The 23597-nt window shown below is 39.8% G+C and overlaps 1 protein-coding gene across 1 annotated transcript in view; it reads right to left on the bottom strand.

The window, feature by feature from the left end:
* RERE (arginine-glutamic acid dipeptide (RE) repeats) overlaps positions 1-14079 on the bottom strand; it is a 613476-nt gene extending 599397 nt beyond the window's left edge. Inside the window, exon 1 of the mRNA XM_006885779.1 lies at positions 13573-14079. The gene's annotated coding sequence lies outside the window, so the exon portion shown is untranslated. The remainder of the gene's footprint in view (positions 1-13572) is intronic.
* Between the last annotated feature and the right edge of the window lie 9518 nt (positions 14080-23597).

Here is a 23597-nt window from a genome sequence, read left to right as displayed (position 1 = left end):
TTGTTTAGCAGCCAAACTTTTGTTTGGCAGCCAAACATTTAACCATTGCACCACTAGTTATCCTTGCACGTTTACAGTAGCACCTTTCTTTTTTTAATCTTTTTTACACTGCTATTGGTCATAGTCTAACTGACACATTTCATTTGTGATGTTGGGGGAAAAACTAAAAGATTGCTAGAAGTACAAATAAATCAGTCTTTTAAAAAGTATAGCCAGAATGCTCCTTAGAAGCTAGAGTCATGAAACTATCTCACTCACTCTGGGTTCATACTCATCATCAGGAGAGACATATTAATAGGCACATTATGCTTCATAAAGCAGAGGGTCATCACAAAATAGGGAGAACCTGAATGAGATTCATTGACACAGTTACTGCAACAATGAACTCAAACATACCAGCAACTGTAAAAATAGCCCTGGACTAGACATTTGGTTGCACATAACATTATTTATGAATTGTAGTTGACCTTTTGGCAACAAACAGCAACTGTCCATAGTTAATATTTTTTAAAATGTTAAGTTATGTACAAATACAACCCATAATACTGTTTCTATGAATAAGTTTTAAATGCTTCAGACTCAGTTTTCAGGAAATACACAGTGTGAAAGTCTACCTACGCAGACTGGACATCTTTTGGTGATTCTGAGATACAAGACTTTACATGTGTTTATCATTAGAATTAAGATGGAGTTTCATAGTTTAATTAGCAGTAATTTTCCCCTCTCTTAATGGTACATAAAATAATGGTGTATCTTATAACTGATCTCTTTCTCTCATTGCCATTGAGGCATAACCAATAAGCAGCTGACTCTTCAATGGATTTCTGTGGCTAAAAATGACACAGAAGGAGACTCGCCATCTTTTCCCTCTAAATCACTGGTAAATTACAATAGTCAGGGAGGTGTGGCCTCTGGATTGGCAGCACTACTCCCTAAGGAATACACCATCAAAGCTCCCTCATAACCTACAGCATCTGCAGAACAAGTCTATCTAGGAACTCTGGTGGTGTAGTATGCAGAATAGTGCACTAATCAAAAAAATCACCATCTGTTTGCATCCACCAGTGACTACAAAGGAGGAAAATAGATAGACTCTTCCCATTAAGATTTACAGTCTTGGAAACCCAACTGGAAAGTCACTGAACTAGAACCAACTCAACAGCAGTGAGGGAGTTTTTTGGGTTGGGCTTTTTGTTTTGGTTATGTTTTTAAATATAGCATCTTAGATTCATTAAAATGTTTTTCAAAATACATCTCATACCAAAAATAAGCATCCACAACAATATGTTTTTGTTGTTGTTGTTGTTGTTACATGTCATTGAGTTGACTCCAACTCATAGCAACCCTATGCACAATAGCACTGAACCCTGCTCAAATCAGAGCCAATCTCACTGCCTCTGACACACCTGCCTTCATTACCTCAATTACTGTGTCAATACATCTCATCCAGAGTCATCTTCTCCTGTGCTGTCCCTCCACCCTTCTAAGGACGATGTCCTTCTCCAAGGACTGGTCCCTCCTGGCCACATACCTGGCCAAGGTATGTGAGATGGAAGCTTTCCTTTCCTCCAAGGAGTAGGTTGGTTGCACCTTCTCTAGGACAGACCTGTATGTTCTCTTGGCAGTCCATAGTATGTTCAATACTTACCTCCAGCACCACAACGCAAAGGTATTAATTTTTCTGTCATCTTTGGTCCAGGCATCCCTAACACACTCCTTTTCTGATTTTGAACCATACAGTGTTTCCTTGTTCTGTTCTAACAACTGCTTCCTGGTTCAAGAATAGGTGTCACATGAGCACAGTCAGATATTCTGGGATTTGCATCTTTCTCAAGGTTAGTCACCATTCGCTGTGACCCACACAGTCAAATGCCCTTGCATAATCAATGAAACACAGATTTCCTCTGGTAATCTCTACTTTCAGTCAAGATCCACCTAACTCTGGTGAAGAAGTCCCTAGTGCCATGGCCTCTTATAAACTTCACTTGTATAGTTTAAAAAAAATATTTCAAAAGGAATTTATAATCTTACTGGAAAGGGCAACCAACACTTGCATAAACAGAAGGAATAAATACAAGCACATGATAAAGTGTAAGTTGAGCCAGAAGGTTAAAAGAAAGAAAAAAAGATACTTAAAGAGCTGCCAAAAAGAGTGGCCAAACTATCCCTAGAAAAAGGAGAAATGATTGTCAAGGACCAAATGTCATAAAAAGGGAAACACCAACATTGTCCAATGAATTAGCAAGCTGAGTTCAGTGCTATTTGTGTATACCTGTTTACTACTTAAATAAATTTCTACAGTGTGTTATTTATGGTATTTAAAAAAAAATGAGAACCAGTGGCATGAAAATTAAACCCTCTGTTGCTAACTAAAGAGCTGGCATATCAATCATATTCAGCCAGCATCTCTGCAGGAGACAGATCTGGCAAAATATTCCCATAAAAATTACAGCCTAGAAAACATTACAAAGCAATTCTACTGTCTACTACAGAGTCACTATGAGTCAAAATCAACCTGAAAGCACCCAAAAAAAAACTTAGAATGCAGTGCATTCCAAGACAGTTTTAACTGAAAATACTGGTCTAAGGTAAGATCTGTAGGCGGAAAAAGGTAGTAAATCTGTAATACTGCAGGTTAGGGAGAACAGAAGAAAATCTCAATGAAGAAAAAGAAGGAAGATAAATATATGATGCTTTTATCTGAAACTCAACGTCAAGAAAACAAAGATTCTCAGCACAGGCACAATTGACAGCATCATAAAAGATGGTGAAGAACAGCTTCAGTTTGCTGGGCTCCACCATCAGCACTCTTGGTACCAGCGGCCAAGAAGTCCAAAGATTAATTGCAATGGGAATGAATGTCTGCTGTCAGGGACTTCTCCAGAGTACTAAAGAGTAACAACGTCAGTCTGGAGACTAAGGTGCACCTGGTCCAGGCCATGTTCTTCATAATTATACTTGCTATGCATCAGAAAGCTGGACAATGACCAGCAATGATAGAAGGAGAATTGATGCCTTTGAGCTGTGGTGCTGGAGAAGGGCACTGAATATACCATGGAATGCTAGGAGAACAAACAGGTTCGTCCTAGAGAGGGTGAAACCAGGCTGCTCCTTCGAGGAAAGGATTCTGAAGTTCCTTCTGGCATTCTCTGGGCATGTTGCAAAAAGGGGCCAGTCCTTGGAGAGGGACAGCACAAACAAAGATCCTTGATGTGATAAATTGACTCAGTGACTGTGGTGATGGGGGTAAGTGTGTCAGAGACACTAAGTTTGGCTCAGGATAGAGTAGGATTCAGAGTTCAAACTATGAATCTCAAGTGACACATTACAACAACAAACAACCCTCCCCTAATTACCAAAGTACTGCTTTATGGTAACTAATCAAGGCAGATCTTCCCATCCCTCACCCTGCTTGAATCTTCTATCTCTCCTTCAAACCCCTGGTGATTTTATAAGCCCACACTTTTTTATATTCTTCCATTCAAGGAGTTTCATTTTCCTCCCCTTGAATATAAGATGGACTTAGTGACTTGATTTTAATGAATAGGATATAGTGGATAATGTGTGACTTAATTTTAACGAGTAGGATATGCATGTAATTGTGTATTACTTCTGAGACTAAATCGCAAAAGATATTGAGGTTTTCTCCTTCTTCTATCTCTGATCACTCATTACAGGGGAAGCCAAATGCCATGTCAGTAAGTTATTTAAGAGACCCTAAGGACTACAACCTGGAAAGAATAAAATAGATGAATGGGATTTTCTAAGAATCAAATCCCCTATGCATATCCAAAAGCTTTTTCAACAGGGCAAAAAGGAAAGCCACACACTGGGAAAAAATATTTGGTAATGACATGTCTGATAAGGGACATATATCTATAATTTATAGAATACTCCAGTACCTCAACAAGATAAACAACCCAACTGCAAAATGAGCACAGGATATGAACAGACACTTCACCAAAGAGGACATTGAGATGGCAAACAAACACATGTTCAAAATTCCTAGCTCTGAGATGCAAATCAAAACAACTATGAGATATCATCTCACACCCCTCCCCACCCCAGTAACAATAGCAAAGTTGAACAGAGCAGCAAACAACAAATGCTGGTGAGGTTGTGGAGATATTGGAACCCTTACTCACTGTTGGTGGCAGTGTAAAATGGTGCAACCACTACGGAAGGCAGTATGATGCTCTCTCAAAAAGTTGCAAATAGAAATACCATTTGACCCAGCAACTCCACTACTGGGAATATAACCAGAAAAAAACAGAACTGCCACCCAAACAGATAAATGCACACCTATGTTTGTTGCTGTATTATTCACAAGAGCAAAGAGATGGAAGCAATCCAAGTGCCCATCAACAAATGAATGGCTAAAGAAGCTGTGGTATATTCACACAATGGAATACTATTAAGCACTGAAAAACAAGGAACTAATAAAATATTATACAAAATAGGTGACCCTGAAGTGACTACGTGAAGTATCTAAGTCACAAAAGGACCAATACTGTATAAGGGCACTGTTATAAAACAGGACTGACAAGGGGGTTGAGGAGAAACTAAGAAAAGTGGGGATAAATAATGAATACTGCATTTAAATAGATAAGGGAAAGAACTACCTAAAAGAAATATATGATTATGTATTGTTTGCATGACAACAGTCCAGTATAAGAGGTGCATACTAAAGTGGATGCGGGGGGAGGAAACTGTGTTAACAAATGAAAGAATCTTTTTAAAGAGAAAAGTGAACTGGGGGCGGGGGTGGGAGGAAAATGTGCAACAATGAATGATTGGAAATCCAAGTTTTCTATAAACTTTCATTAAAATATCAATTTTTTAAAAAGAGAGAAACCCTAAGGAGAGGTCTATGTAGCAAAGAAGTGTCTTGCCAATAGCCAGCAAAGAATTCTTTTGCATTCAGCCATGTGAATGAACAATTTTGGAAGCTCCAGGTAAGCCTGTAGGTTCCTGAAGCTGTAGCTGATGTCTTAACCAGAACTTCAAGAGACACTGAGTCAGCTTTCTATAAAGATGGCACCAACAGCAAAAGAAGCCCTTGGCCCTCCCAAAACTCAAGCTAATGCAAAGGCAAAAAAGGCCAAGAAGGCAGCCTTGAAGGGCATCCACAGCCACAAAAAAAAGAAGATGCACACGTCACCCACCTTCCAGCAGCCTAAGACGCCGAGACTCAGAAGGCAGCCCAAATACTCCCACAAGAGCGCCCCCAGGAGAAACAAGCTTGACCACTATGCCATCATCAAGTTTCCCCTGACCATTGAGTCAGTCGTGAAGAAGACAGAAGATAACAACACACTTGTGTTCACGGTGGATGTCAAGGCCAACAAGCAACAAAAAACAAGATGTAAAGAAGCTCTATGACACTGATGTATCTAAGATCAACACTTTGATTAGGCCTGACAGAAGAAAGCCTATGTTCGACTTGCTCTTGAGTATGATGCTTTGGATGTTGCCAACAAAACTGAGATCATCTAAACTGAGTCCAGTTGGCTAATTCTAAATACAAATATTTTTTTTACCATAAGGGGGGGGGGAACACTGAGTCAAAACCACCCAGCTAAGTCACTCCTAAATACTTTACCCACAGAAACTGAGATAGGAAGTGTTTCATGAGTTAAACTGCTGCATTTTGTTAATTTTAAGTAACTATTATATCCCTATGGAGTTCTGGTGGCACAAGTAAGTTGTACTTCTAACGCAAAGGCCGTGCGTCTCTCGTGGTTCCAATCCATTAAAAGCTCTTCAGGAGAAAGATGAGAAGTCTCCTCTCATTGCAGACTCCCAAGTTACAGCCTCAGGAACCCGATGGAGAGTCTCCATGAACCAGAACTGACTGTACAACAGTGAGTACGTATACGTCTAAGGTGTTTTGTGTCTCTAAAACACTTACCTACATCTTCTAACAGTTATGGCTACACTGATGATGGTCAACATAAAGTAAAATTTTCTAGAGAGCTATCATCTGCATCTTTATACCCTGGAAGGCCTCAGTTTACAAAGGGTAAGGACTTGTTTCTATTATTCGCTCAAAATTTCTAGTCAGTGCTTACACAATTGACTGTAGTTAAAAAATGAAGTGGTTAAACTTTGAAATTACAGGAGTCTGAGTTTAAAAAAGTTGATAGAAAGATGAAAGGTGGGCCAAATGAAGGCAATAATCAAAGATGACTCCAGCCTGGCATGTGTATGAAGTGGGGAAAAGCTGTCATTTTTAGAAGTGTTGGAGTGCAAATGTTGTTTGAAGAATAGTAGTATGAAGCAGCAAAGCATTGTAATAACACTCAGAACACATTTTACTGAAGTAAAAGGTGGGGGAAAACCTCACCATTTGGAAAGATTTTTTTTTTATTTTTTTTTTTTATTTTTGTGTGCATGTACCGTCAAATCAGATCTGACTGGTACAGGAGGAGATTGTCCCTCCTTCCCCGGCAGAGCATCTGGTGGATTCGAACTGTGCGCCTCTGGGATTGTAGTTGCAGCTCCTTACCACCAGGCCACCAGAGCTCCCCTGGAAAGATTATTTTTAACTGTGTTTCTCAAACTATATATTACAGAATACTAGTACTCTTTGAAAAGACTATAAATTCTTTTTGAGGATAAAAAAATAAAGACAACAAAACAAACCATCGAATTTTTACACTCAATATAATACATATCTGAGCGTTAAGGTAGTTACACACATTATAACTTATCTAACCTCAGAAAACTTAAAATACTTACAGTATATTAGTGTGCTGTGAACACAGTATTGGAAATACTCATTAGTGTATGGAGGTAAGTGTATGGATTCACAGAAGAAAGGAGAAAGACAGCAAAATCATCTCACCTAACAAAGATCTGCAATTGCTTCTCAGTTCTATGAGACATACATAATAAACAATGAAAAGCAACAAAAGTCAAACCAGATGTCAGAAAAAATAAGATGGCAAACCGTGATGGGATGTAACAGAAGAAGAGGAATTCCCTTTCCAAAGGGCATGGTTCAGAATGTCTCCTACGCCCTCAGTTCCTCTTGTTTAATTAACTCCATCAGAGCTGGCTTACAGGTGTAAGCACTCAGGGTGAGGGAAGCCCATCTAGAAGTCTGGTAGGCACCTTCTGAGTGTCCTGACCCAAAGCCTTAAAAAATGACTCTAGATTTACAGAAATGTTTTCATTTATCAAACTTCCTTTTAAATCAGAGACCAGAGTATATGCATTCCGTTAGCAATCTAGTAAAGCTACATTTACGCAGATGCACAGATTATGACCAGGTTCTGCTAAAGTGAGACAGATTTACAGATCTTCCACAGACTGAGTCTCTGAGTTTTCACATACATACAGTGATATGGCCACAGTTCCACCTGCTTGCTCATTCTTTCCTCCCTGGACACCAAACTATATCCATTCCATACACAATCAGTATCACTACCACTCTATGCCACCTCCAAAGACATTAGGCATCAAGAGCAGACCATTACAGAGTTTTGTGGATTGTATAGGTGCTAATGAGTGTACAAATATGCTCTGCTGGGTGTACACTGGCCATGCATGCTGGAAAGGGTTTTGTGTGAGGGAGTATTCCCTGCTGTTCTAGGACTGGTTAGAGATGCTACACAGCCGTGCTTGCTTTTAAGTTCTTTTTCAAGTTAGTCTAGAATCACAATGTAAACAGTGTCTCCTCTAGCTGTGATGTCCTTACGCAACAGATGGCCACATGCAGCCCTGACACTATAGATCCACAAATTCATGCCACTGAGGAGGCAACAGGGTAATCTAGATCTAATTAATAGTAGTCTCCTTAAGGCCCAGAAAAACCTAGGACACCTGTTTTTCTGTGAGGCCTACTTACACTACCTGACAGGCCAACAAATTATAATTCCAAGCATAACTCCAATCAAAAAAGATATTTAGTATTTGGCCTTGAGACTTATTGTGGCCAGAAGTCAGGTCATTAAACTTGCTTAAGCATTTTTAACAATACCTAACATATACTTAACTTTTCATTTATTATTTTAAAAATTCTAGAACTCTGCTAAGAACCTTGGCAATGTAATAAGTTAAGTGTTAAGCTGTTAACTACAAGATCAGCAGTTCAAACTCATCTCTGCTGAAGATGAACCCATCTCCTTAAGATTTTTAGCCTTGTATAAATCCAATGGAGGGTTACTATGAAAGTCAGAATTCACTCAAGAGCAGTGGGTTTTGATCTAAAACTGTTAGAAAAGAAACCAAGCACCAGTCAACAAGCTCACCAAATTTACAGTAAAATAAAAAGTCTAACTTTGAAGTAGTTATCAGGATGCAAACAACAATCATATACAAGTGATGCAAGAATACCTCTTTGTGTTTGAGAAACTGATCAACTGAAGCACAACATTATCAGAAATCAATTTTATATAATAGCGTGTTTTGGGAGTAAAATAAAGTTCACAGGTAGATTACACTAGTGGCTCATTTAAACAATGGCATTTTCTGCTATCTTAATCTTTACACAAACTCCAAAAGAAACTGCCAAAAGCAGTTAATAAGAAAGCATACAATCCCCCAAAGAACTTGATATATACAACTTGTTTTATTACTTAAATGTTTGTTTGATTTCTGAGATTTGAGCTGGTTTTTAAAGATTCATAACTAATTTTAGAAGAGAGATTTCCTAAATCCCTAACACTATTCAAAATACATAGCATTTTAGAATGACATATGATTCCTCTGCATGTTTGTGTGTGTGTGCATGTATGACAGCACTTCATTGTGTATTACAGTACTTGGCATATTTCTGTTCAATATCTATTCAGTATTATATATAATTATTATAGAACCTGACAGTAATTCTGTTCCACTTTTTAAAAACTCTCACCCATCTACAACCAGAAGAGGATAAAAGAGATGAATCAAATCCCTATGCACATCCAAAAACTTCTCCAACAGGGTAAAAAGGGAAGCCACAGACTGGGAAAAAGTATTTGGTAATGACATGTCAGATAAGGGACTTATATCTAGAATTTATAAAATACTCAAGCACCACAACAAGATAAAGGTAAACAACCCAACTGAAAAATGGGCACAGGATATGAGCAGACACTTCACCAAAGAAGACATTCAGATGGCAAATAAACACATTATGTAATGTTCAAAATCCCTAGCTCTAAGAGAGATGCAAATCAAAACAACTATGAGATATCATCTCACCCCAGTCAGAATAGCAAAATTTAACAGAACAGCAAACAACAAATGCTGGCAAGGTTGTGGAGAAACTGGAACACTTATTCACTTTTGGTGGGAGTGTAAAATGGTGCAACCACTATGGAAGACAGTATGATGCTTTCTCAAAAAATAGAAATACCATTTGACCCAGCAATTCCACTACTCGAAATATACCCCAAAGAGACCATAACCGTCACCCAAGCAGATATACACACACTCATATTTATCGCGGCTTTGTTCACAATAGCAAAAAACTGGAAACAACCTAAGTGCCCATCAACAAACAAATGGATAGAGAAGATGTGGTGTATTCATACAATGAAATACTACGCTGCTTTGAAAAACAAGGAACTCATGAAATATTATACAAAATGGGTGGCCCTAGAGGACATTATGCTGAGTGAAAGAGTGCCACTGTTGTAAAACAGGACTGGTATCGGGGGTTGAGGGAAGACTACGAAAGATGGGATAACTTAGGTATACTGCATTGAAACAAATGAGGGAGAGAACTGTTTAAAAGGGATATATGGTTAGGTATTATTGTCATGACGGGAGTCCAGAATGAAGGCTGCATAGTGCAATGGACTCGGGGGAAGGAACTGTTTAACAATTAAAGAATTTTTCTTTTACTTTTCAAAGAGAAGAGCGAACTGGGGGAGGGAGGTTGGGCAGGGAGAAAAGTGTAACAATGAATGAATGGATATCCAAAGACTCTGTAAACTTGCATTAAAATTAATAAAAAAAAATTTAAAAAACTACTCTGACCCATAAATCAAAGTGAAAAAAGTAATAGATGTATTTTATTTTTTTAGTTGGATTTTTTTTTTTCCTTCCCCCATGAATCAGTGCTGTTGCTGCCATTTCCTTGCAACATAACACTGGTCGATAACATATTGGACTGGATTTTCAAGCTCCCTCTCACATCCTTTGGGCATGTTGACAAGACAGACCAGTCCTTGGAGAAGGACATCATGCTTGGAAGGGTGGAGGGACAATACCGTGGATGAGATGGACTGACCCTGTGACTGGAGTAATGAGGGCAGGTGTGTCGGAGACAGTGAAATTGGCTCAGGATAGGACAGGGTTCAGAGCTATTGTGAGCAGGGTCATTATGAGTCACAGACAACTTGAAAGTAAATAACAACAACATGCTGTGCTACAATCCCAAAGGCACGTGGTTCAAAAACAGTTGCTCCACTGGAGAAGAAAGGGCAATCTCCCTCCATGGGACTAACTGCCTCTGAAAACCTGCCAGAGGGTCAGCTATTGGTTGGTTCCAACTCATACAACACACAGCAACAAGAATGCCCATTTGATCTGTTCACAATTCCTTGGGTTTGTTTGGTTTTCTTTTTTTAAAAAATGCACTTTACATACACAACAATTTAAAAAAATACAACACTTTACAAAGTATAATTTACATTTTAGAAGCAAACTGAACCAGAGAGTATCCTCCTAAAACCAGTCTGGAAACAGATGTTAATCTTAACACATGGAGCCTCTTAACACTGAAAATCTTTGTAACAGTTTATTTCAAAAAGAATTGAGATTGGTTAGGATGTGAGATAATCAAAACCCTTTAAGCCATTTATTCAGTCAGTGATTATATCTGAAATCGCACCATGGTTTAGAAGTCTTTTGTGCAGGAATTCAGCCCTCTCCTCTGTTAATCTATGTATACACTCAGGTCACTTTTTTTTTCCTCACCAAGTTTCAAAATATCTTTTTTAAAAATCCAACAATAAAATTTAATTTGATTTGTTTCTACAGCAACTCTATCTTCTTTGCAAAACTGCTGAAATCCCACTCCCAACTCCTTCCTGATTGAGGTTCCCTGAGGAAAATCTTTGTCCAATGCTAGGATCTTCCTTCTTATAGGATAAGTCTCTTGGATTTCTTACTAATGATACTAAAAACTTTTTAAAAAGAATTTTCAACACCAGACCACCAAAAACTCCCTTGTTTCCTTTCTCAAGACAAATTATGTTTCTCATAAAAGACAAAAGAGCATCAATTCAAAGGAATCACTGGAAGTTACAATACACAAAAATACTCCTGGTAATAACAAATTAATGTCAGGACACAGCCAATAACGTCAAAAAATCCTGATGCAGCCATGCCTGTCAAAGGGCATCTGTATTAGCAGTTGGGGGAGGGGAGGGGTGGCATTTGTAGAAAAGCACAACTGTGTTCAAAGAAAATCATTAAGTCTCAGCCATTAATCCCCTCCCCCACTCTTCAAAGCAATTAACCAGCAAAAGGTCCTATTCCAGAACCCACACATAACCCCATCAGCTTACACCCTAGGCCCAGGGTGAGTATTGACCCCAGCGGCCTCAGTTCATTCTCTGTCCAGGTTTAAAAGGTATCTTTACCCTAGTACCAAATCAAAAAAATTCCATTTTTTTCTAATTACTATTAAAAAAAAAAAACAACAACAAAACACAACACACCAAAACAACACTAACAGCTCAACCGCTAAAAATACCTGACCATCAAACCATGAAAAACTCAACACAAACACTGTTTTGCCAAATATTAATGTGAAATATGATCTTTATAATCTTAACTCCAAAATAACTGAGACAAATTATTGCTACACAGAAAAGAAAACCCTGGTAACATTTACAACAATGAGAGTCAAGTGAACAAATCACTGCCCCCAACAAGTAAGGAGCAATGAGCAATAGAAGAGCTGAATATCAGGCCATAACATACTATGTGGGGTTTTACCTTTACAAACACAAAAAGAACAGCAGACATTAAGACTGCAAAAGGAAGGGAAATGGAAAAGAGGGGCCTCTGAGCATGGTTTTTGAGTGCCATTTAATTAAGATATACTCTTGTGTCTCTTGCAAGGTTGCAAAAAAGGCCAGGCATGAGACAGGTGAAAGAAAGCTGTAAAGAAAAGCACCTTCCCTTCCCCCATATTCTCTCCTCTCTCCCAAAAAGATCTGTTTGTCTGTGTAAACCTAGTCCCAAATACGGCAGAGAATGTATATAAGGAAGAACAATGAGCAATGAGTCTGGTAGAGAGTGTGTGCTCGCCTCTTTTCCCTAAGACCTCAATTACAACAGGAGAGCTGGAAATAGGCTTTAAACCCAGACTAGGCCATCAAAATCCAAACTGGCTTGGAATTTACAGTGAAATTAACTCAGCAAGCAAATCCCTGAAAGGCTAAGATGATGTTATTATTGTATAGATCCAGCCTCTCTCCCCTCCCCCCACAGCCTGAGACTGAAGAAATCTGTGTATACCAGACAAAAAGGTCTCTCTTTAAATGGAAAGTAATTATTAAAACTGTTTCAAATCTAACGATGGCCTGCATTTACTTATGTTACATTAAAATGTCTGGTGATTCACAAAGTTTCCTTTTTGCTAGTTATCATTTTGTGTTTTCTAAAAAAAATTGCTTTGGTGAAAGCTATTTCAGGAATCATACAAAACTACTTTCTAAAAAAGTACCTTAAAATAGCAACACATACTGAAACATTTAAAGCACCCAGTCTCTCAAGGACACATTTTGCTTAAATCAATGTTTGAAGCCTGGTAGCCAGAAAAATTGTAAGCAAACCTTGGGAAAGAGGCAAAGGAAAATGACAATTCAACAATAAATTATTTTGTTTTCCTTTCAGCAACTTCTCAAGCAACCACTTTAAAAGAAAACCTGCAATACTCTGGCCCCCACACTCATACAATAAATACTAGAATAGAAAACTACTTATCTTCTTGTCTATTTGCTTTAAAAAAAGAAGAAGAGGAAGGAAAAAAGCCACCTTCCTTCAGAGAACTGAATTAAGTCATGAGTGTACAAATTCTAATCTGCTACAAATGATTTGGGGTTTCAAGATTTTGTAATCACCGACGGCAGAGAACTAGAGATTGAAAATACCAAAAAGGTGAACTAGGTGTGGAAAAGGAGACTTCCAAAGTCGTCCCTGCACGACCCCCCACATCCACAAACCCTCAAGACATTTTAACAGTTGTAATCCTTGACTTCCTTTCCTTCCCCCAGTTCAGCCAATAATTTTGTCCCATAAAATAGTTGAACCTCAGACAAGTACAACTAGAGCGTGAATAGGAAGCAAAGAAAAAGCAGGGGTCAGAAGGCAAGTAGGACTGTGACCCTCCCGAGGCAGGACCCAAGACGTGCCCTGGCCTTTCTTCCCCCCAACACAGCCTTCCTCCCTGAACCTCGCCTTCTCCCTCCGACTTCGGCTGCAGCTTCCCTGCCTTTTCTTCCAAGCTCACCCTGGAAGAGGGGTTTCACCCCCGACTCCTTCCCCACCCAACATCCCATAACCAGGATGAAAGAGGCCCAAAAATAAACCCCACAACACGGCGCGGGCAAGTTAGAGACTTACCTTCCCCTAAAGCGCTACACCATCAATATAGGGGTGTTTGTGGCTCAGCTCCTCGTAAGTGGAGGGCTCGGGGCGGGAGGGCCGCGGGCAGGGCTGCGGGCGGCCGGGCTCAGGGCCGAGGAGGGCGGCCTGCTGGGGACGGGAGGCGCGGGGGCTGTGAGGGGCTTCCCTGTCGTGACCTTTAATGCGATTTTAAACGAGGCTCTTTTCTCCTCCTCGATTGGGCAAAGCCTTCAGAAATCAGCGCCCAGGCTCATGTCTGGTTTTGGTTGGGTTTTTTTTCCTGAGGGTGAGGGGACTCCCTGAGGATGATGGTGATTTTTTTTTTTTTCTCTCCTCAACTACAGGAGAAAACGAGGCAGAGACAATGTGGGAGGCTAGAGCAAGGAAGAGAAGGGGGGAAAGGAGGAGACGAGCACCGAGACCCGGGCGAGGGGAGCGTCTCGGGGCGTGCAGGAGGAAGAAGAGGTGAAAGAGCACGGGGGAGGGGGTAGCTCGCGAGCGTCTGTGGGAGCAGCGGCACCTCCACGATGGTGGCGGAGCCGCGACAGGGTTGCTGCACCGACCCACCGCCCACTCCTCGATCGGGCCCGGCCCACCTCGCAGTATCGAACCTCCCTATTGGCTCAGCTCGGCGTGACCCACGCAGGGGCCGGGCCAATGGGGGGCGGAGACCAGTGGAGGAGGAGTTTTGTTGTAGGGTTGGTTTTTTTGGTTGGGGTTTCTTTTTTCTTTTTCTTGTTAATAAAATAAGCAGATGGGAAGGTAGGGGAAAGGCCAAGCGTCCCTATCTCTTTGGCCTGGGGCGCTAGGGCACCAAGCTCGGCTCCCCGCCGAGGAACACAAGGGGCATGGCTTTTCGCGAATCTAGCCTCCTCCCTCCTCCCCGCTCCGAGGGACAGACCGGCTGCCCCTCGACCCTGAGCGGAGCCAGGGACATAAGTTCCGGGAGCAGCGGGCAGCATGGAGCGGCCGGGTCGTGGACAGTCTAATTGCTCAAGTATTTGCCTGTGTCATATTTTGTCTTTTCAGTGACTTCAGACGCGATTCCCTGGGGAACTAGTGGTAGGGAAGACATTGAGTGAATTTGAACGATATGTTTAAGGATTGAGAACTCTTTAAAAATCCTGGCTCTCCCCTTTATAGTAATTTTAAAGTAAATGTGTGGATTGACCACGGAGAAATTGGTGGGGGATATGTTTTGTTACCATAAGTAAGTGGGGATTTTTTTTAATTAGAAAAGAAGCGTATGACAAAAGATAAACAGGAACAAAAGCACAAACTTGAATCGCTCTGCATATTTGGGGGGGGGGGAAGAATGAAATGGAAAGACTGCAAAGTCTCACCATTGAATAAAAAAGATACAGACGCGATTTCAAAATATGAATATGTATGTATGCCATATATTTTAAAAGTCGGGGGGACGACAAATACCATTTTATCTTGACAAATATAGTATTGAGGACCTCTTGCAAGAAAGGAAGGTAATATAACGACATTTATAAAGGTGTAAAGGGAGCAGTGGGATAGACTAAATTATATTCTATATAACGTGTGAGATTGAAGAGTTTGGACATTTTAATTATGACTAGCAATTTTTAAAATGCATGCACTGTCCATTGAATTCTTGAAAATACACTGACATGAATCCAGACGGAATCATCAACCTATTGTTGGTACATTAATATATTATAAATGCTTATTTGTGTCTTAGTTCTTACACCATTCCTGGAGGAATTGCGTTGTATATAGTAAAGAAGAATAATTAATAGAACTGAGCTCACAATAGTTCCCTCGTATTTCAAGTAAAATATATATTTCTTCTTTTTGGATTATCTATTCAGATTACATATTTTACACTTGACTCTTCCTTACTAAAATAATTTGGACAAGCAGATACTATCAGACTGTCATCCAAGATACCTAAAATCATAGGTCTTGCAATTACCTTTCTGAGTAACTTGCAGCAAGGAAAATCCTCTCCAATCTCTTCAAACAGGAAATGGGCACTAGCTCGTTGTTTGCTGTCAAGTTGGGAACCAACCCAGAGCTGGACCACCAGCAGGTTTTCAGAGTCAGTTAATCCCCAAAAAGGAAGTTTCCCATCTTTCTCCCCCTCTAAGTAGCAGCTAGAGGATTGGAACTGGGTGCCTTTAGAGATTGCAATGCAGCTACTTACCATGAGGCCACCAGCTCTCCCTTAGCTAGTAGTTTTCTCTCTCCGTATACATAGATAAAGATCTAATAGTATGAAAGCTTAATTTTTCCATATAATAAATCCAATAAACTGATCTTAACAAAGGGTAAAATGCATTGGTTGATGACTTCTGTTTTCATCAAAAGCAACATTTACAAACATGTGGTGGGTTTCTCTGTGGTGGATGAGTAAGCATTATTCCAAGAAAAAACATATGCTGTCTTTTCAGCAGGAAAGAGAGTTCTCAAGATTAAAAACCAACGTTTTCTTAGGCAGTGGTGATCTTTTTATTTATAGAAACATGAACTTAGACACTACAAGTTTCATATAGTTATAAAATGTATCTGGGTTTCCTGTTACGGTATCTGGGTCACAAACTTATCAAACTAGATCTATTTAACAACAATAGCAAATGAAAGAATGTGATCCAGCCACAAAGTCAGAGAGTTCAACCTTCAAAGGATCTGAGAAGCTGATAATATAATAAAAATAGCAATCAGAATAAGGAAAAGTATTCTATTGTTGACTGAAAGCTTATTACAATCCAAACACCAAGCTAACTTCAATACATTCCTTAACCTACATAGACCTCCAGCTGCCCTCAGTGTATTATTGGTATCACCATTTTAAAGGTCAGAAAACTGAGATTTAGGGAAGTTAAGTAATTTGCCCAAGGTTAAAGAAGTCAAATATCTCGCGGCCTTTCCCTGCCCCCTTTAGAAATGAAAAAGTTTCCTTAGTCTTTTCTGAAAATTTTAGAAAATGGAGATTACTTTGGTTATTGAATTAGAAAGGAGGAACATTTGATACTTTTGGTAGTTATGTATTTTGCTATAGGTAAGGAGAAACTTTTGTTTGCAGAGGTCACATCAGAGATTTAACATCATTAAAAGAAACCAAGAAAAAAGAGGGATAATTGCAAAACTTATACTGGAACAACTAGAAAGCTATATGGGAAAACAAAAAGGGAAACTTGATTCCTACTGTTGATAAGCAAATGTACTTACAGATGGATTTTTTAATTAAAATCAAATACTATTTCTTGAGTTGAATGCTATTTGATGTCTTTTTTTTCACTCTCTTCTAGAACATACCTGTATAGTAAGTACGTTATTTTGTCTATGTCATATATCTAATAATTTTTAATAAAACCATAAAATATATGAGAAGAATATGAAAATGTTCTAGAATTATGGGCTATAGTAGTAAAGATTCTCTTTCTACTTAGGACACAAAGCTCAAAAGTCATTAAAGAAAAGAATACATTTTACCACATAAACATATCTCTGTATACCATAATAATCCAAGATGTAAGCAAACTGAGGAGAGGGGTGTTTTTTTTTTTTTAACTCATTGAGTCAGAACCAACTCATAGCTGACCATCCAGCAAGTTTTCAGAGGCTAATCAGAGAGGAGATTGCCTATCTTTCTTCCTTAGAGCAACTGGTAGATTCAAACAACTGACTTTAGATTGGCAATGCAACTTCCTATCCTTTAGGCCACCAGAGCTCCTTTTAATAAAAACAATCAAGAAATGAAGAAGAAAAAAAAAATGTGAGGAGGGGAAGTTCAGGGCAGGAGGGGAGAAGTTATGTGGCCAAGAAATAGAATGTTACAGTTATAGTAAAATAAATACAATTTTGAATCAGTTCTCAAGGAGTTAGGTTGGTTTTTTTTTTTACTTTATAGTGTCTGATACTGATAAGAATGTGGGTAAACCGGAATTCTGAGACATTGTTGCTAAGAATGAGGTCGGTTTTTTTGGAATGTAATTTAACATTATCCCTCAAAATACCCATACCTTTTTACTCAGAAATTCTGCTTCTAGAAAGTCATTCTGCAAATAGTCTTCCACAGATGTACAAAGATATATTAAAAAGCTTGCAACCATTACTTATAATAGAGAAGTCTAAACTACCATCAATAAAGACTTCAAGTAAATTGTGGTACAAACATACCACCAGAGCATTTATAGCCTTAAGAAAAGAATGAGATGAATCTGAGTTGATATAGAATGAGAGTCTTGAATCCAAGTTACATGAAGAAAGTGCAGAACAATTATATCAAGAATAACTATTTATGTTAAAAAACTCACAAATCTGTACATACTTTAAAAGTCTATCTAAATATTCACCAAACTATTGGTGGTATCCACAGTTTGTGAAATGAGTGGCCAAACAACTGACATTTTACTTTATCCACATTATTCTGCTTGATTTTTTTTATATCAAGCATATGTAATTTTATCAGCAGAAAAAAATCTGAATTATTTGAGCATATGGCTGGTAACTAGCCTTCATACTTCACTAGACATAGTCGAGCTTTTGAACAAGTATATTATTTTCCCCTAAAAAAGTCTTCAGTAGAACTACGGTGCTTTAGCAAGCCTTCTAACAGACAGAGCTCTTTTCTGTGCATTTTTCCCCCAAGTTATATAATCCAAGCAAAAGCCAATAATAAGCTTCACCTACTTTCTATTGCACTTTTTTTGGCTGAGCGGCAGTCCCATTGAGCCCTTGCCTTGCATTTACACGCAGTGAGTATTCCCTTTAGAATGTACTGTAGATCGGAATTGCACTCATCTCATCTTATTCTGCTGGCCCAAATAATCCCCGGTGACTTCTAAAAGCCCCTACATTTGGAATGGAGAAATCTGATGACTCTTGGGTTCTTACACACAAAACCCAACTGCTGTCAAGTGGATTCAGACTCAGTCATCCTCAATTGGGTTTCCAAGGCTGTAACTCTTCACAGGAAGAGACTGCCCCTCTTTCTCCCTCAGAGCACCCGGTGAATTTGAATCATTGACCTTTTAGTTAGCCAGCAGAGCTCCTTTGAGATTCTTATGGAGAACACATCATGCACATTTAAATTCATATAAAGGTAAACAGCTATCCCACAAAAAATCAAATCAGAAACCTTGTTCCTTTGTTTGAATGTGACTAATTGATTAAGGTTCTCAATTTAACTCGAGGCTTACATGTGTTTTATTCCATACACAGTAGAAGTGGGCCTGCTTACCAACCTACTTACAGATAAATCTCAAGGAAATCCTGCTCAAACTCATATATGGAGTGGACTGTCTCCCTCTGAGTCACACCTGACTGATGCCACAGCATGTTTGTTGTCTGAGGGCACTAGATAGATGCCTTTTGTATGAAATCTAAACCCCAACATCTGACTCCTGACCACTTGTGGTTATTCGCAGTCTCAGAGGGCTTTGTGAAAGAATTAAGGGGAGGAGATGCTGAGTTTCATGGCCCTGGCCCAGTTCCAAGTTTGATAATTAGCAGCCCTCCTCCCTCCTTCTTCCTGCCATTTCCCTGAGACAGACGTGCTATTCCACAGTTCCTGTTATAAACAGCTGTCCACTGTTCACTGAGCGAAGCCAAACAGCAAGAGAATTCCACCCTGGAGGAAGCTGCGTTTCAAGACAAACATTTCCTCCACATCTACTGGTAAACTACTAATGTTTACCTTAGATAAAAGGTTTTGTTTCCTAGGGCTATTTAGGGCATACTAATGGGGAGTTAAAAATTATCCCCAAACCCTATTTGTCTAGATAGTGAACAAACATGAATCATATAATTATAGAGGGATGCTAGAAAAGACAAGTCTCTTCACCAAAGAAAATAGGTTTTGTGGCTGATGTTAGGTACTGTTGAGTCCACTAAGACTCATAGCTACCCAGTGAACTACAGATCTATCTTGTGACATTGTCACTGACATGCTAAAGTCCATTGTTGTGGTCACTGTGTTGATCCATCTTGTTGAAAGCATTCCTCTCTTTCTCAAATCCTCCACCTTTCCCAGCCTGATATCTTTTTCCAAGAACTGGCCCCTCTTGGGGGGAGCTCTGGTGGCCTAGTGGCAAGGAGCTGCAACTACAATGCCAGAGGTGCACAGTTCAAATCCACCAGATGCTCTGCCGAGGAAGGAGGGACAATCTCCTCCTGTACCAGTCAGATCTGATTTGACGGTACACGCACACAAAAATTAAAAAAAAAAAAAAAAAAGAACTGGCCCCTCTTGACAACATGCCCAAAGTATTAGAGATCAAGTTTCACCATCCTCCTTCCTAAGGAGCACTCTTGTTGCATTTCCTCCAAGATAGACTTATTTGTACTTTGTTAATCCATGAAATAATCAGTACTTTCCTCCACCGTTACAATCCAAAGGTTTCTTCTTCTGTCTTCTTTGTTCATTGTCCAACTTTCAGATGCAAAGGAAGCAATTGAAAATACCATGACCTGCATCAGGTGCTCCTTAGTCTTTAAACTGACATCCTTGCTTATTAGCACTTTGAAGAGGTCCTTGACAGCACGTGTCCTAATGCAATACATCTTTTGAGTTCTTGACTTCTGCTACCATGGTTATTGATTCACATAAGATGAAAAGTATATTTTGGAGTCTAGTATTTTATATATATGGAACTCTGGTGGTATAGACCATAGTGAGTTGCACTGCTAGCCCAAAGTTGGCACCTCTCTGTTGGTTCGAATCCACCAGCAGATCTTGAGGAGAAAGACAGAAAGTTCCCTAGCAATTTAGAGCCTCTCAAAAACCCTCTAAAGGGTCAGCTATGACTGCATTCCAACTCAATGGTAATAAGTAAAAACGTCACCAAAGGAAATAGTTTACTGGCTAATATTTTATACAGGGACCTGAAATTTAACTTCAGAATATTGATGCAGCCAATGCTATTTTCCACCAAAATTATAGAGCCATCAGACAGGTAACTCTAACCAAAAGAAACAAGAGTCATACTTTGCTGTTCCAGCTACCGTCTATGATGAAAGTGCCTGGGCCATTCACCTTAGGCAGTGAGTCCTCTCTTTTCATCCAATGTGAGAAGAAACAAAACAAAACAAGCAGGTTGGGGTGGGGAGTAGGGAAAGCCAGTTGCCAGGGAGCCAATTCTGACTCATGGCGCCCCTGAGTGTGTCAAAATAGAACTGTACTCCACAGGTTGTCAGTGGCTGGTTTTTCAGAAGTAGCTCATCAGGCCTTTTTTCTGAGTCACCTGTGAGTGGATTTAAACCACGCTCTGAGTGTTGGCAACTGAGTGTGTGTGATGTATCAAGGCATCTTCACTACAACTATCCATATTCCAGTCCTCAAAACCCAAAATCTCTTCCTTATATTCAAAGTTCCAGAATGAACTCTGCTATATTAACTTTTTCATCTTAGAAGAGCACTTTAGGGACAAATACTGCATAACACCACTGTTATATACTCTCACTGATGTGAGAGGTTGAGGAGAGAACAGGAAAAGAGTGAATAGATAATACTGCATTGGAACAGAAGAGGGAAGAACTGTCTGAAAGGAACATATGATTAGGCCTTATATGTATGAACAATCTGGAACAAGGAGTGCATTGCAAAAGTACTGGGGGAAGGGAAAGGAAGAGGGAGGGAGAAAAATGCAAAAATGAATGAATTTTTTTAAAAGATGATTCCAACTTAAAAAAATAATCACTTTAGGCTCGGATTTTGTATTATAAAGAATGAAAACACATCCAACAAGTCAAGTGTCCGAAGGTTAATAAGGAGGCTGCTCCTTTAAGGTAATTCAGGCAAAGCTAAACAACTTGACTTTGAAAGAGAAGGCTCGAGAGATGGGGTCCTAGGGAGCTGTGGGATTCCAGGTCTCCTTAGTTTTCAATCAGTTGGCCTACTCAACATTGATCATATGACTTTTCCTCATTTTAGAACTTCTGCTTTCTCAAAATTTCTGCTTCCCCATGAATTTGGCCTGTGTGTTTTCTCTGGTGGATGCTTTGCATGTTCTATAGCTTGTGACTAAGCAATTTCAGTGGTGTTTGCCCTCTGTCTCAGGACGTTAGTACTTTCTAGTTACAGTTCCTAGGAGGGAAAAATGTGGTTAGCCTAGTTCATCATCTTGTTTGTCTTGTTAGTTACCATAGCATCAGCTCCCACTCATGGACGTTTATGTAAAACAGTATGAAACCTTGCCAGTTCTGGCCTCTTCACTGGCTCCTTGTAGGGTGCAGTGGTTGGAAATGAATGTCATATGGCACAAAGCAGAGTGCCTCAGGGCTGCTGTCCTGTCAGAGACCCTGGCAGGGTAACTTCTTTCTAGAAGTGTCTGTGGATAAGGCAGGGCTCTTTTTTCTTTAAAACAAACAAAAAAACAAAACAAACAAACAAACAAACCCAAGCCCCAATTGTTTCATTGTCATAAAAGTATATATAATAAAACTTGTACCTCTTCAACATTTTTTACACATACGCTTCAGTGGCACGGGCTGTATATGTCTCTGCCTTTTGCATGGCTCTTTTAAAGCCTGACTGGATGGCAAACCTAAGCAATTCCCACATTTATGTTTTGTATATCCTCTTTGTATGGCTCTGTCCCAACAGAACCATTTACATTCTTTACATTACTAGCAAGCTAAGCTTTTTGGAAAGGAGTTTGGATGGCCTAGTGGGTAGGAAGTTGTGTTGTCAACCCAAAGGCAAGAAGTTCAACTCCACCAGATGCTCTGAGGAAGAAAAATGGGCCATCCATCTCCTCCCGTACAATTTATAACCTCTAAAACCTCTTGGGAGAGTTGGTTCCAACTCAATAGCAGTGAGTTGAGTTTTGAGTTGAATCCCTTTGTTGGGCCACAAACCCCTCATATTTGCATAGTCAGAACATTCCTTAGAAGCAAGGCTTCCCTGGCAGGTTTGACCTGCTTTCAGCTGAACTCATCTCCGGGAGCAAAGCCACCTGACTGGCTTACTGGGCCAAAAAGAATTCAAATGGTGTCTATGTTAAGAACTGAAATGGAAATAAATCTCCACTACAAATCTCAGCCTTTTACTTCAGATTTTAAGCTCTAACACAATTGTATTAGTGCTTCAGGTTTTAAGCTCTAATACAGTAGTTACCCAGTGATATAAAATATTACAGAAATCTTTGTTGTTGTGGTGGTGGTGGTGGTGGTGGTGTACCATCGAATAGGATCCAACTGGCACAGGAGGAGATTGTCCCTCCTCCAGCAGAGCATCTAGTGGATTCAAACAGTGCACCTTCAGGATTGCAGCACAGCTTCTTGCCCCTAGGCCACCAGGCCTCCCTTACAGAATTCTTTTACAATTCTTTTAGGAGTCCATCATTACTAATTAAAATGCACTTTCAAACCCAACATGAAAAGCAAATAGTATGGAATAGAGGCTCAAAAGGTAGCTCTCCTGGTATAGTCCTGAAAGAGTTGCACTGCTAATCTGAAGGTTCACACTTCTCTGGCTGTTCAAATCCACCAATGTCTCCATGGGAGAAGGATGGTAGGAAATCTCCTCTCATGTAATTTGTAGTTGTTGTTGTTGTTATGTGCAGTCAAGTTGTCTGTGACTCATAGCAACCCTAATATACAGTAGCTCTGAAGCCTGCCCTGTCCTGAGCAAGTCTCACTGATTCCAACACACCTACCCTCTTTTGCCCTAATTACCGTATCAATCTATCTCATCCAGGGTCTTCTCCTATGCTGTTCCTCCACCCTTCTGAGCATGATGTTCTTCTCCAAGGATTGGTCCTTCCTGGCCACATGCCCAAAATATAGAGCTTTAAAATCCTAGCCTCCAGAGAGAAATTTGGTGTCACCCTCCCCAAAATAGCCTTGGAAACCCATTGAAGGATCAAAAATGAGTTGATTCTGACTCAACAGCAATGTTGTTGTTGTTTTTAAGTGCCATCGAGTGGTAGACGACTCATAGCGACCCTATGAACAAAAAGACCTGAACACTTGTATAACTTTCATCGTTTCTCCAAGTCCATAGGGTTTCCGGAGGCAAGTTATTTCAGAAGTGAATGCCACTCCTG

Source organism: Elephantulus edwardii, unplaced genomic scaffold (assembly GCF_000299155.1).
Source record: "Elephantulus edwardii isolate Elephantulus edwardi_28Jun2011 unplaced genomic scaffold, EleEdw1.0 scaffold00045, whole genome shotgun sequence".
Taxonomy (NCBI): Eukaryota; Metazoa; Chordata; class Mammalia; order Macroscelidea; family Macroscelididae; genus Elephantulus; species Elephantulus edwardii.
This window is presented reverse-complemented; position numbering and strand designations above follow the sequence as displayed.